We start from the raw sequence: 13612 nt of genomic DNA on the forward strand, positions 1-13612 counted from the left end.
GTGTGAGGCTGGAGGAGAGGATTTCTAAAGCATCTGATGGGTCATCGGGCACTCGTGTCATCACCTGGCCAAGCCCCAGGTGACTGAAGTATGTGACACAGAGTGGGGTGGTAGCCCTTTCACATCTGAACAGAACACAGAACGGCTTGCCACCTTGAGGGCTGGCCCCTCGCAGAGGAGACAGCCCTGAACATGGACGACCATCTTCTCTCGTGGGTGCGGGCAGCAGGGGCAGAGGAAGAGAAACCACCAGGAGGGCCTCGAGTGGGAGATGAGGAAGCAGAGGACACCACACGTTAACCACCACTGGCGCTTGTGACATATTCTCCCTGGACCCCCAAAATGGCCAGGCAGTGCTCTGCAGAGGACTGAGGCCTGTGTGAGCCAGGGTAAAACCTAGTGAGGAATGTGCTGTTGCCATCAAGGCCTGGGGAGATGCGAGTTCTATTTCTTGTACATTAGCGTCTCGGCCTGGTTTCTAAGAAGCCCATCGAAGCCATATTCTTGATCTGATTTTGAAGGTTGAGGAAGGATGGGGACACCCTCCCCAGGCCCATCAGTTAGGGGCGAGAGGGTCAGATTAGAATGAGAGTCTACTTATTCATTTATTCCTTCATTCACTGAACATTTATGGTGCTTCTACTGTGTGCCAGGCACGGTTGTGGGGTAAAATAGAGAGTTCTAGCCAATAGACTGAGTAAGCAATTGCTCCATCCCATGGGAGCTGGTGTGCATACCAAGACAAGGACGCAACACCAGGTTCTGGACTCTGCAGCCAAACTGACCTGGGTTTGAACACATAGTCACCTTTTCCCAGCTGTGAGAATTTAAGCCAGCTACTTAATCTCCCTGAGCCTCCGGTGGTGTGGTCCTCACCTGTAAAATGGGAGTAATGCTTGCATCCAGCGTCAGCGTGAGGATTAAAATGTATAATCCACAGACGTGTTTAGCCCTGTTCCTGGTGCACAGGAAAGGCTTGGTGAGTGTGAGCTATTCACGGCCTGTTCATATAATTATTCTCTCGTTGTCCCCACTTGGGAGTTGTGCTGAGCCAGACCAGCGCACATGTGGCTGCAGGAAAGAAAGCACAGCCGTCCGCAGGCAGCTGCAGGAGCCAGTGCTGTGGCCTCAGTGACACCAGAGCATGCCGACAGCAGCTGTGGGACGTGGCAGCCTGCTCCTCCACAGTAGAGCAGGGAACTGACAGGTGCCACGAGGGAGAGAGACACACAAGCACACAGATGACACCTTCTGAAGACTCACAGGAAACCTGGAGGCGGCAGCATGTGAAGGATGGCTGGGGTGCCCGTAGCCACAGGTGGGGCCAGACCTGGAGAAGTGAGCTTTGCTGAATTGTCTCTCCCTCCAGGCTGGAGGCTGGGGAGCTGTGGGCTCCAGCAGAAGTGCCCTCCTCTAATTCGGTTTGGTAAGGAGGTAGCACTGACTGGATCCTGAAGGATGAATAGGAGTTTTCCAGGTAGGACACCAGTTTCAGGAGCCGCTGCAGTCGTGTATGGGAAGAGGAAGAAGCAAAAGAGACTAAGTTGGAAAGTTAAGTTGGCGCCAAATTGTGAAGCACCTCCCATGCCAAACTCTACTCAATTTTGAGGGTTTAGGGAGCCCAGGGGAGGTTTATAGGCAAGAAGTAAGAAGCAGATAGAACACGCAGGTGTGCATTTTATTACAGGTTCCCTGTGGCCGTGTGGAAAGTAGACTGGGCAGGTGCGAGGGCGTGCGGGCAGCAATCTGAATGGGTCAAAGGGAACTACCCTCTCTCCCGAGAGCTGCCCAGGGGGCGCATAGGAGGCAGCTTTTTCCTCTCTGCAGGTTTTCTTTTTCTTTTTAAAGATTGGCACCTGAGCTAACATCTGTTGCCAACCTTTTTGTTTGTTTGTTTGTTTTTCCTGCTTTTCCTCCCCAAATCCCCCCAGTACATAGTTGTATATTCTAGCTGTGGGTCCTTCTAGTTGAGGTGTGTGGGATGCCGCCTCAATGTGGCCTGATGAGCGATGCCATGTCCGCACCCAGGATCCGAACCGGCAAAACCCTGGGCCGCAGAAGCAGAGTGCACGAACTTAACCACTCGGCCACGGGACCGGCCCCTCTCTGCAGGTTTTCTGACCAGTCTTTCTCCAAGGCTGGCGTGTGCTAACAGCTCATCACCGTCAGCCTCTGGCAGGGAGCTTCCATTTCCTCTGATTCTGCATCCTAAGGACACATGAGGCACCAGCTTGGCATCTAGACTTTCTAGAAGTCCAACAAGGCCATTCCTGAAACACCTATGTTTTCGAGAATAAAGGAGCATTCGAACTAAATAAGATGAAAGAACACTGTATTCTGAGGCCATCTTTCAAGTATCTTAGATATCAGACTAAGCTAGATGCGAGCACCTGGGATCCAAGCTATGTTTTTATGCACAGAATGATCTAAGACATGAAGAGATGATCCGAGAACATTAAGAAAGTTGCTTACGCTCAGGTCGATTCTCGCTACCAGAATGATTGTCTCTTAGACAAGAAACAAGAAGAAACTATGACCTGGGCTCTGCGCCTCATAATTTTTATGCGGCCACAGCATCAGAAGGACATGAGAAGGGGGTGGGGGAAGACGGATGCCTTCTGTTGGAAGCTCAGCTCTTGGGTCTCCCCTCATCCATGAGCCCCCCACCCAGCAGTCTTAGTCCTCAGCCTTCCCATCTCCTCACTTCCCCAGACCACACTGTGCTCCTTCTTGCTTCTCCACCTTGCCTTACACCTTCAGCCACATCCAAACTACCCTCCTTCCACATCCTCCTCTTCCCATCCACCCCTCCAGGTCCAGAGCACGCTCCACATCTCTCCCTGGTCACCCGTAATCAGCCAGTCCTCACAAAAACAATAGCAGTAAGGACAGTCACCATGCTGAGCCCCCACCAGCCAGACACTGCGAGCACTTTACTGAGCGGTGCCTCATTCTACAAAGAGTCAGGAGCAGCTGCCACCTGCCAGGAGGACCAGTGGCAGCAAGGATGCAGCAGAGCACAGGTCAGACTGGGGTCCCTGCCCTCCTGGGTCCCTATAGTCCTTCACATCAGCACAGGGACCTGGGAGGAGGCTGTCCTGTCCATTCGAGATGAGATACCTGAGGCTCAGCCAGCTAGAGCATCTTCTCCAAGGCTGTCCAACTGGCCAGTAGGGGAGAAAGCTCTAGACACTGGGCAGCGTGATGCACGCTCTCCAGCCCTGTGACCCATGGGTCACCTCCAACAGCGTTTGCAGTGGCACTGTGTCAGATCCTCAGTGCCTACAATGTTTGCATATTGTTCAGTGTGTGTTGGACTGAGCTCCTTAACTGAGGTCACTCAAGGCACGAGCCCAATCATCTGTGTCATCATTTCCCACAGCACCTGGTGCCATGCTGAACCCAAACTACTTGGGGAGTGAGGCAAGGCAGGCCCTATCCGGCTCCTGAGCTCCCATCTCACTTTTCACCCATAAATTTGGCAGCAGAAGGAGAGCCTGCAGTGCTCCTGGACACTGAAACGCGTCCAGGCTGCCCTCCTGGTCTCCCGTCCCCACCGTCTTCCAATCCTCCCACAGGCTTTCAAACGCTGTGGGGGGCCTAGCTAATCCACTGCTATCAAGAATCTTCTACATGTGCTACTGAATTGTGCCATGTATTCCAAAGATACTGTGGCATTTTAACTCCCAAGTAAACACCGTATCACGAGTAAGTCATATAGTACCAGTCCCGTGCCAGACATTGTTCTAAAGAAGGGATTCTCCGTCAGATGGCACTGGGGTCACCTGGGCACCTGTCAGGAATGCAGACTGAAGGGATGCTCCAGGCTGGGCCCATGTTTGAACATGCCCTCCAGCGGGGTCTGAGGCCCCAAAGTTAAGAACCTCTGTCCTGAGGACTTTTCATGTAGAAACTAACTCACTCAATTCCCATTCCAACCCTCTGAGGTAGGTTCTATTGTTAATCCCACTTTGGCACTGGGGAATGGAGGAACAGAGAGGTTAGGTAACCTGCTCAAAGTCACACAGCCATTGAGGGTGGAGCCAGGATTCAAACTTGGGTAGATGTTCTTCCAATCCTTCACTGGGAGAAAACGCTGACCTCAGGGACTTTGGGTAGCTCGTGGTGGAATCTGCCTTATCCCTAGAAAAATGTCTAGAGACAAGAGGCTGGTGGGCACAGGACAGGACTATAGGACTTTGGTGGGCTAGGGCTACGCCCGTTTTCCTGGAGGGCATGTGAACCTGTGAACTGTCGCTGGCCCAAAGGCAGTGAAGAACAATTTGCCCAAGTGTGTTTGAAAGTGGTGCTGGAGAAAAAAACAAAGCTGTTTTAAAATCATTGTCTGCCAGGCCCTGATTGTTCCATAATGTGCTTTGCTCAGGGCCTGACACAGTAATTTTCCAGCCTACACTTACATAAGCCCCGTGGTGAGGAGCTCAGTAGAGTGCTGCCACAGCCCCTGGCCAGGGCAGGGTGGCATCCATGCTGGACCAGGGGCCTAATTTGTCACATAACTATGGGATCAATTTATCTAACGGGAAATGGCTGAGAGGACAGAAAGAGCATCCAGGAACAGCCGTCCCCCCCAGCTCTTGTGCCAGCTGAGACTGTCCATCTGGGGTCCTGGGAGAGAGCTGTGGATGGCCACCGTGAAACGGTAGCACATTCCTGTGGCTAATACCATGCAATTTTCTTTCAAAGTATGCTTAAAGATTTTACCAGCTTTGGGGATTAGGGTAGGAGAGGGGAAGAGACAGGGAAATAAATAGACAGAAATACAGAATAAAGATGTGAAACTGGCTACCATAAATTAAGCAAAGCTGGAATAAAGATCCTTCATCTTTCTTCTGTGCTGGTCCATCTTGTGGCCTCTAAGGGATGCAGATAAACATTGCCCAAGAACCACACTGTGTCTGATGCTTTCCATGTATCACTTGGTTCAATGCTCCCCGCCGCCTACCAGGCGATATGATTGTACCCACTTTGCAGAAGGTTTAAGAGCCAAAACTAGGTTTCAAACTTCCTTCTGTTTACCGCCAAGCCAACACTTTCTGCTACAATTATCTCAACGAGTCTTGATTCTTTTGCCTTCAAAACAAGTCCCCAGATATAACAATAATTGGTACTTAAAAATAAATTATTAAATGCTCCTTTCATTCTTCCCCTCGTTCCCGTAACTTGCTGCTGTACGTTTTTCTCTGTTCTCACCTCATGAACACGCGAACTTATCAAGTTAGTCCAGGTGAGAATATTCACCTATCAGGACATGAAATGGCACTGTTGTTGCGATGCAAGCGCAGGTTCTCCAATCCCACCAAAAACCCACGAATAGTATCTCCTCCCCCGAAACACAAAGTCTCCTGGTTGTTCATCGAAGGAATATTTATTCATTTCAAAATTTTCATATTAAATGCTGAAGTTCAAATTGTAGATGGGGCCTACTTTACCTCCCCTCCCTCCCGAATCCCACGGAAATAACAGTCAATAAAAGCAAAAGAACAAATTCGTAACAAACACCAAAGGGTCCCAGCAGCAATCCAGAAAATTTCACAAATGCCTGGAACACAAAGATGGGATCATATCGATGGATAAAGCTGAGCGGAAAGTTGACGCCCAAAAAACACACACAGGAGGAGAACTGGCCTGGAGGTAGAGGGCCATTCCCAGCAAAGCCCTGGAGAGACCCCCAGATCAGAGCCCCAGCTATAAAGAATGGGAGGGGGCTGCTGTCAGGTCATTAATTAAAGGCCTTTCCGAGTTTTACAGCCCCAACGCGCCTCCACAGGGCAACTGGCTGCAACAGCATTTGCCTGGGTAAAAAAAAAAAAAAAAAAAAAGAGAATCCATGTGGCCTTGGCTTCTGGAACATTCTCCCCCGAGGGCCCCAGTTAAGTGATGCAGATTTGGTCATACTACTTGGTTCCGCAGCATATAATACTTTCACAATCACAATACTTTACACTCTGTGCATTGCCTTTCAGTTTCTTAAATCAACCTACAGACAAAACTTAGAACACCTAGCCTGTGAATCTTATAAACCTTGAAAAGATAAAGTAACTGCTGGAAGTCAGAGAAGGGAGGTGGGAGGGTGGAGAGAGGAGGGCGCGCAGGTGAGCTCTTGTCTCCTGTTACAGTTGTCCAGGCAACAAGTGGGAAGTAAGCACCTACCCCGTGTCTGGACTGTTCTGGGCCCTGGGAGGCATTGAGGAACCAAAGGGACACACATCCTCACCTCTGTGTCACTTCTATTCAAGTGACAAGTCAATGGATACCGCCTAAAAGTTAATGAATCACGAAAGAGGACTTAGGTATATTATTTAGAACTATGAAAGTGACCACAAGAGTGATTGAAGATAACATTACTATGTACAAAGATCCGTGGAAGAGGAGGGCGAGTGCAAATGTGCTGAAGTCCCTGTCGTCGCCCGGCGGGAATGGACGCAGGTTTAATTGGACAAACTCAAGAAACAGATGGAGACAGGAGGATCTGTTTGTGGTAGGAATTCCCAGAACAAGAAACTGACGTGGTTAGGGAGTAACATCCGGGGCACCGACCACGGCAGGAGGCAGAGGGAGAGAGACTGCCTCTCCACTAGCCATGGATGCTTATTGGGGATCAGCGGGGGAGATGTTTTTGTTATATAAATGTTTGCATACAAATAAAGATTGTATTATAGATAAATAAAATGATAAGAAGCAACTTCACAAACCCCAGGAGAGATGCCAAGTGGATATCCTCCTTCCTGTTTTCTAGGTGAAGAAGCAGAAGCCAGCCCTTGGTCCCCTACTTGTGGTTAGAAACCAGGTCTGCTACTCCCGGCTCCCGATTCCCCCCGCTTCCCTGGGCCGTCTCGTTTCGGATGGAGACTGACAAGGGTTGGAATCCTTTACTCCCTGCAGCAACTCTGGGCAGCGCACTGTTCACGTTTGAAAACAGGGAGAGTCTGACCAGCACCCCGTGGGCTGGTGCACAGCAGGCCTTCAGAAAACGTCAGCTTCCTTCCTTTCTATTTCTTTTCTAACTTGTCCCACATTCGGAGTATTAATACTGTTTATCAATCATGTTTTCTTCTTATCATTTGATGTGATTTATCACTAATTCGGACTAAATGAGTCTGGCAGTTCATTCTAATGTGCAGCCTCGGCTGATATCAAAGGGCTTAGGGAAGGAGACAACGTCAAGTTTAAAACATGTGGCAGGAAGATATGACTCCACAGACACGTCCAACCAATGCTCCAAGTGGATGAGTTGATGGGAGGATGGTGTGAGGGGTAGGGGGAAGACTTTTCCCTTGATCCCCCGAGATGTCCCTTTCTCACTTACCATGCTGAGATGTCACCCTCAGGACACTCCTCGGGACCCTGAAGAACTTTGGATTTCTCTGGTCCCCTGTGAAAGTGTTCCTGCCACAGTCACCTGGAAGGGGTGGCTGTCCAGCTGGGAGTACAGTCTCCTGGGGCTAGACCGCTGGGGAGGGGCCTGGGAAGGGATGGAGAAGAAAGACGGAGGGAAGCAGAGAAACACTGAAGGGGGAGGCACCGAGGACAATTCCGCCAGCCCCCCAGGTTTCTTCTGCCTGTTATACCCAGGGAAAAGCAGCACCTCCTCCCAAAGGACGCTGGATGGTTAACACACAAGAGCGCACAGGATTAAGCACCAACTCTGTGCTAGGGAGGCTCTGGGCTAATGCTTCACAGGTGTCAGCTCATTTAATCCTCAACAACACCATGAGGGTGTCAGCATTATTATTCCCATTTTACAGATGGAGAAACTGAGGCACAGAGAGGCTAAGTGTCATACCCAACTCACAAAGCTGTGTGAGAGCCAGGAGCTGAGCTCGGTCAGCTCGACTCCAATGCCACGCTCTGCACCATCACTCTAGAAACACGGTCCCCACCCTGGACGCGCACACATGCATCCTGGGAGGGCTGTCAGGTAACTCCTGCTTCAAGAACTGTTAGTTGCCAACTCTGCCTTTTCGAGCCAGTGAAACGATGAGAACCTGTTGCTGTGTGAGAGTGCTTATCTGATGCCAACATAGTAAATGTATCCTCTATCACCCCAGAGGACAGAACTAGAACTGAAGGGTGGGACTTACAGGAGGCACACTGTAACTCAAAATAAGCAGAATAATAAAAAAAATGGGCGGCCGCGGTAGGTAATGAGCTCCCTGTCAGTGGAGGTGTTACAGGTTGGGCAGCTGCAGGCCAAGGCTGGGCTGATGTTCTATGCCCTAAGGACAACGTTGGAAGAGACGAGAATCAAAGCCCCTCCCAACCCTGGCAGTCAATTCAAACACACTTCTCCAGATCTGCCCCGGGGAAGCAGTGTGCTGAACCAGCAGGAGATGCATGATGAAGAAGACTCGCCCCAGCCTCTCACGAGTTTACAGTGTGATTCTCAGGTTTTCTAATAGCGTCTTCATAGCGTTTCTGGGAGGAATTTAATAAAGACCAGTGAGGATCCATTCCTTTCATCTCCTGGGGGTAAGTCCGTTCTGACCTGCCCAGTCATCCTTTCTGTTCTCTGTCTGCTTCCGGAGAGCGCTATGAGGATTCAGGCTTACTTTAAAAAAAAACAAAACACATGTATAATATGTTCTATGTCTTTGCCTCCGCAGAGGAAATGCTCTGTGTTACTGTAAATAATAATTTGTAGGTCAGTGAAGGTTGTTAAATGTTCCTGACGCTTTTTCTCACTTCCCTCCAGACTCTCGTAATTACTACTGCTCTGAACCCAGCGGGCAGAGATGCATATTTCTCTGTCCAGGAAATGATGGTGGCGTGGTACCCACTTCCCACTTTGGGTGGAAGCCTGTATGTCTGCGTGTCAAGCCCGTCCTGAACCCATAACAGAGCCGTTCACGTCCCTGCATGGAAGTAGCCACATGGGAACTCTGCAAGTTGTTGCCCAAAAGACCTAAGGCTGCAGGTCATAGCACCTGGGTTCTAAAGCAAAGTCTACCACAGTCTGCGTGACCTCTCACCCAACCTCTTGGGGTTCTGTTTCTTCATCTGGAAAGCCAAGATCACAATCCAGTCATGCGTTGCCTAACATTCTGAGAAATGTGTTGTTAGGCAGTTTCACCGTGGGAACGTCATAGAGTGTATTATATAAACCTAGATGGTGTAGCCTGCTACACACCCGGGCTATGTGGTACTTATCGTATGGGACCACCATTGTATATGCGGTCCGTCATTGACCAAAACGCAATTGTGCAGTGCATGACTGACTTACCCTGACTAATACACATTGCTTTGAGAAGTCATGCTTCTATTCAATACTTTATTCTAAATATTTATGGATCATCGCTAAAGGCCAGGCACTCTTGTAGTCTCTGGAGAGAGAAGGATGCAGTTATAAACAAAACAGGTAAAAGTCACTCTCTCCCTGGAGCTCGACTGGGGAAAGCAGAAAACACGTGAATAAGCCAAACATGCAGAATCTCTAGTGGAGATTGGTGCTTTGGCAAAAAGTAAAGCAGGAAGGGGAACAGAGTGCTGAGGAGTGATCAGGGAGGGCACCTCTAAGAGGGCATTGTTGGGACTTAGGCCCAAAGGAGGTAAGGAAGGGAGCCCGGAGAACACTTAGGGGAAAAGCATCCCAGGTGGCATGGCGGGAACAGCAAATGCAAAGGCCCTGAGGCAAGGTTGAGACAGTACATTCACAGACCAGCAAGGCTGGAGCAGAGCAAGGACCAGCGCAGTAACTCTGAGATCCCACTGCAGTGAGACCAGACAGGGTGGGGCCCTGTAAGCCTCTGACTTCGACTACCAGTGATGAGAGCTCATGGAGGGTTTTCAGCAGAGGAGTGACACAGTCTGACTTGGGTTTTAAAAGACTCTCTCCAGCTGCTGTGTTTAGAAAAAAAGAATCAAGTGAAATAATATTTCCCGTGGTATTTTGAAAAGCACAAAGTGCAATGCGAAAATGAAGTACAGGAGAAAAGTCAGGCCTCCAGACCCCAGGGAGCAAGTTGTTCTGGAAACCTGGCATGGCGCATTAAGTATGACTACGCATTCACTGCCACTTTCCCCCTGGAGAGGGGGAGTTCATTTCCCCTCCCCTCAAATCTGGTTGGTCCTGGGACAACTTATCAAATGAGATACAGCGGGAGTGACGGGGCGGGGTGGGGGGGGGGGGTGGGGGGCCAGGTCCAAGCCCAGCCTTTCAAAGGACCTGAGAGCAGGAGGGAACCCAGGCTCCACCTCCTGGGCCAGTGTTCTCGCAGCGCTTGTTCAAGCACAGCTCTCTTGTGATCCCTAAGTCCCCCGTGAGGCCAGCAAGCCCTAGAAACACCTTCCGAGGAGAGACGGTAAAGCACAATGGCAAATGCCTTGCTCAGCTCCACCACCTATGAGCCATAGGATATGCGGCAAGTTGCTCAGGCCTTCTGAGCCTAAGTTATTCAGGATGATAAGTTCCACTATCCAGGACTGCTGTGAAAAATAAATAAGATAACACATGTTGAGTACGTAGCAGTGTATCTGGCACCCGGTTAATTATTATCATTCCTTTGCGGTGCCCTATACCAGGCTTAACCCTAACACAGAGTGTGAGGCCCCTGTGTGGTCTGATTAAAGCCTTTCTTGCTTCCTGTAACTGTACCTTCTTGATCCGAATGTTTCACCTCTACACCCTCCCCTCTGGGCATGAGATCACAAAGCGAGGAGACTGTCCAGGGAGAGCGTCTCAGATGTGTCCAGCTTGCGGGCGGGGCTGTTGAGGGAGCCCGGCTTTGCCTATTCCTGTTTATGGGACCCTCTGCTGGGCAAGGGCTCCCCCGGAGATGGGGAAGTCTAGGCGTTTGCCAGAAAGCGAATGTGTGAAGAAGGGAGGCAACCCTAGAAGCCAGAGATGAGATGCAAACCCCTCCTGTCCTGTGCCCTCCCCCTAGCAGTTCCCCGAGGACTGTGAGGCCCCCAATACTTGTTTTGAAGAGAATTTCAGTCAGTTCTCAGAGGAAAGAGGGAAAAAAAAAAAATAAGGCCAGTAAATCAATAACAGATTTTTCTTCCCATCAGTTGGTTTAAAGTATTGAGCCAATGTCAACCAATCTAGAATTTCTAAGTTGTAAATAAAAAATTGAATGGTAAGATTTTTATCTGAGCCCCTTCATGAAAGCCACTATTCAGAGTGCTGGTTTATCACACTCCTCACGTAGTCTGAGCTAAGGTATGGGGGCAACACCTCACGCCAGGCCAGGAAATTCAGTGGAAAGTTTGCATTTCTACCTGGCTCAGGCTACGGTGCTTGAATATGGCACTCCTACTGGGTCTTCTTGTTTCTCCTCCAACTCATTTCCCTCGACAGATTTCTTGCACCCTAATGCATCAAACTGACCATACAGAAACAGTCAGACCAAGGAAGGACACTACAGGACATTGAACAACCTCGTTGTTCAGGATTAAACAGTCAAGGTGCCTAGCCCCATACTAAATACTGTGGAGAATGCCATAACAACAACAATAATAGTAATGGCGGTCGCTATTTATTGAGCATCTACTAATGCCAGGCACTGAGCTAGCCACTTTTCCTATATCATTTCTGATTCTTCCAAAAAATTGACAAGTGCTTATCCTATCTCTGTTTTATACACAAATAAACTGACTTAAAGAAGTTAGGTAAGTTGCTCAAAGTTGCAAAACTTGTGAGAATAAAGAACTATATGATCATTTCCTTGTTCCCAAAGAGTTTTAAGAAACACCGTCTCTAATCAGGAATGTTCTCTTGCTTCTAGCCGTATGTTGACAGTCATTCATCCAATAAATATGTTTAAAGTGCTGACTGTGTATATCTGCAAGTACAACATGGACGACAGAGAGAAAATATGTAGAACAATTATTTATTCAACTTCGGGGAACACAGTGGAAGTCAGAGAAAGAGGACAGTGTGGGTCAGAGAAGCTGGGGAAAGTTTCACGGAGAGAGTGAGACCTGAGTTGGGTCTTGAAAGACCAAAAAAAGTTATTCAAAGTCCTTTCCTAGTCAGGGGACCAGGACAGGCAAAGGCACTGAGGCACGAATAAGCATGCCGGGAGGTAGCAGGTGGAAGGAAGTGGAAATGTGCCATGTGGAAGAATGAGACTGTTCCCACCGCCTACAGGGATGGGGCCGGGGGTGGCATTTGTCCAGGAATTTAATTAGATTGTTGCAAACGATAATTCCGGTGCTTCAAATCTCTTATTCTCAGAAGGTTTGAGAGTACTTTTAAAAAGTCAAAGATGAATGGAAAAAAAAAAACCCCAAACAACTAACATTACTCTGCATTAATACTTAAATCACTAATACGATGATGAGAGCAGCAGGCTACCAAATGATGTGGTGGCGAGGACAGTGTTTCTGCTCCTCTTTGTGGGTTGAAACTGGAATTTCTCTGAGAATTAATCTTCGTTCTCAGAAGGTTCAACTGTGTGTGTCTATCTGTTCCAACAATACTCCAGAAAACTGGAAAATTAAGCAAGTGTAACTGCCGCTTTTCTCGATGTGGAAAGCTCCACAGGGACCAGACTGATTGTGCCCACGTCCCCAGTGGATTAGTCTGAAGGTGTTGGGATGTCAAAGACTATCACGGAATGCCCTACTGTCCTCCTTTCCCCCCAAAAACCTCCCAGGTGGGTGGATTATTCCAGACTGAATACATTTATTTAGGGGAAAACTCATGTAGGGTGAGGGATGGATCCCATGGGGAGAGAAACTCCTGCAGGTGGAGTGGCACTTCTCAAAATGTAGACACTTACACAATGAAAGTGAAAAGAAGGAGGTGCTCTTGCAAAGAGGCAGTGACCCGTGAACAGAGACAGACGGGGCGAGATTCGGAACAGGAAACGCTTTCAAGGGGACCGTCCCGGGATGGTTTAACTTCTTGGATACGGTTGCACTGGGGAAAACGGATAATTAGGTACAGTTCTAAATTGTTGTCTTTTGTGGCAGAGCCTGTTAGCTGTCCTCCTTGTGCTGCCCTGCCATTGTACAAAGTCATTTCTGGGACGGAAGTGCTCCATCAGAGGCCTCATTTCCCAGCTCCCTTTGCACCCAAGTAGAGCCATGCAGAACGTCATGGGACGTCTTCCAGGGCCCACCCACTGCCCTAGGCATGGAAAGATCTTATTCCTTCAAATCCTCCCCGGCTTCGTTATCAGGAATCTATTGCTAAGAATATTTCAATCATCAGGATAATAATGACACGCTACAATTAAACACTTACACTTTAGAGTGTTTGTCTACATGGATGACCTCATTTGACATCAACAAGAACCCTATGATGTGACTATGGCACTGACTATTGTCCCCATGTTAGAAATGAGGAAACTAAGATTCACATCTTATCAAAACCTAAGTTGTAGGGCCATAACTGAACTGACACGCAGCTGAACAGACGCTCTGTCAGAGGGAGTTGGTGGGTCAACCCCAGCGAAATTGCTTCCTTTTGCTTCTCACCACTGCTACTCTCATGGTATCCAGCTTCATTACCTTCAGAGAAATGACACAATTCTCCCATTTTCACTCTCAAATAAGCAAGACCAAGGAGACGTCTCTGATGCCTCTGGTTTTACTTTGAACCTCAAATCAAAATGATAACTGGGGGGCTGGTCCTGTCACCTAGTGG

Source organism: Equus quagga, chromosome 15 (genome assembly GCF_021613505.1).
Source record: "Equus quagga isolate Etosha38 chromosome 15, UCLA_HA_Equagga_1.0, whole genome shotgun sequence".
NCBI lineage: Eukaryota > Metazoa > Chordata > Mammalia > Perissodactyla > Equidae > Equus > Equus quagga.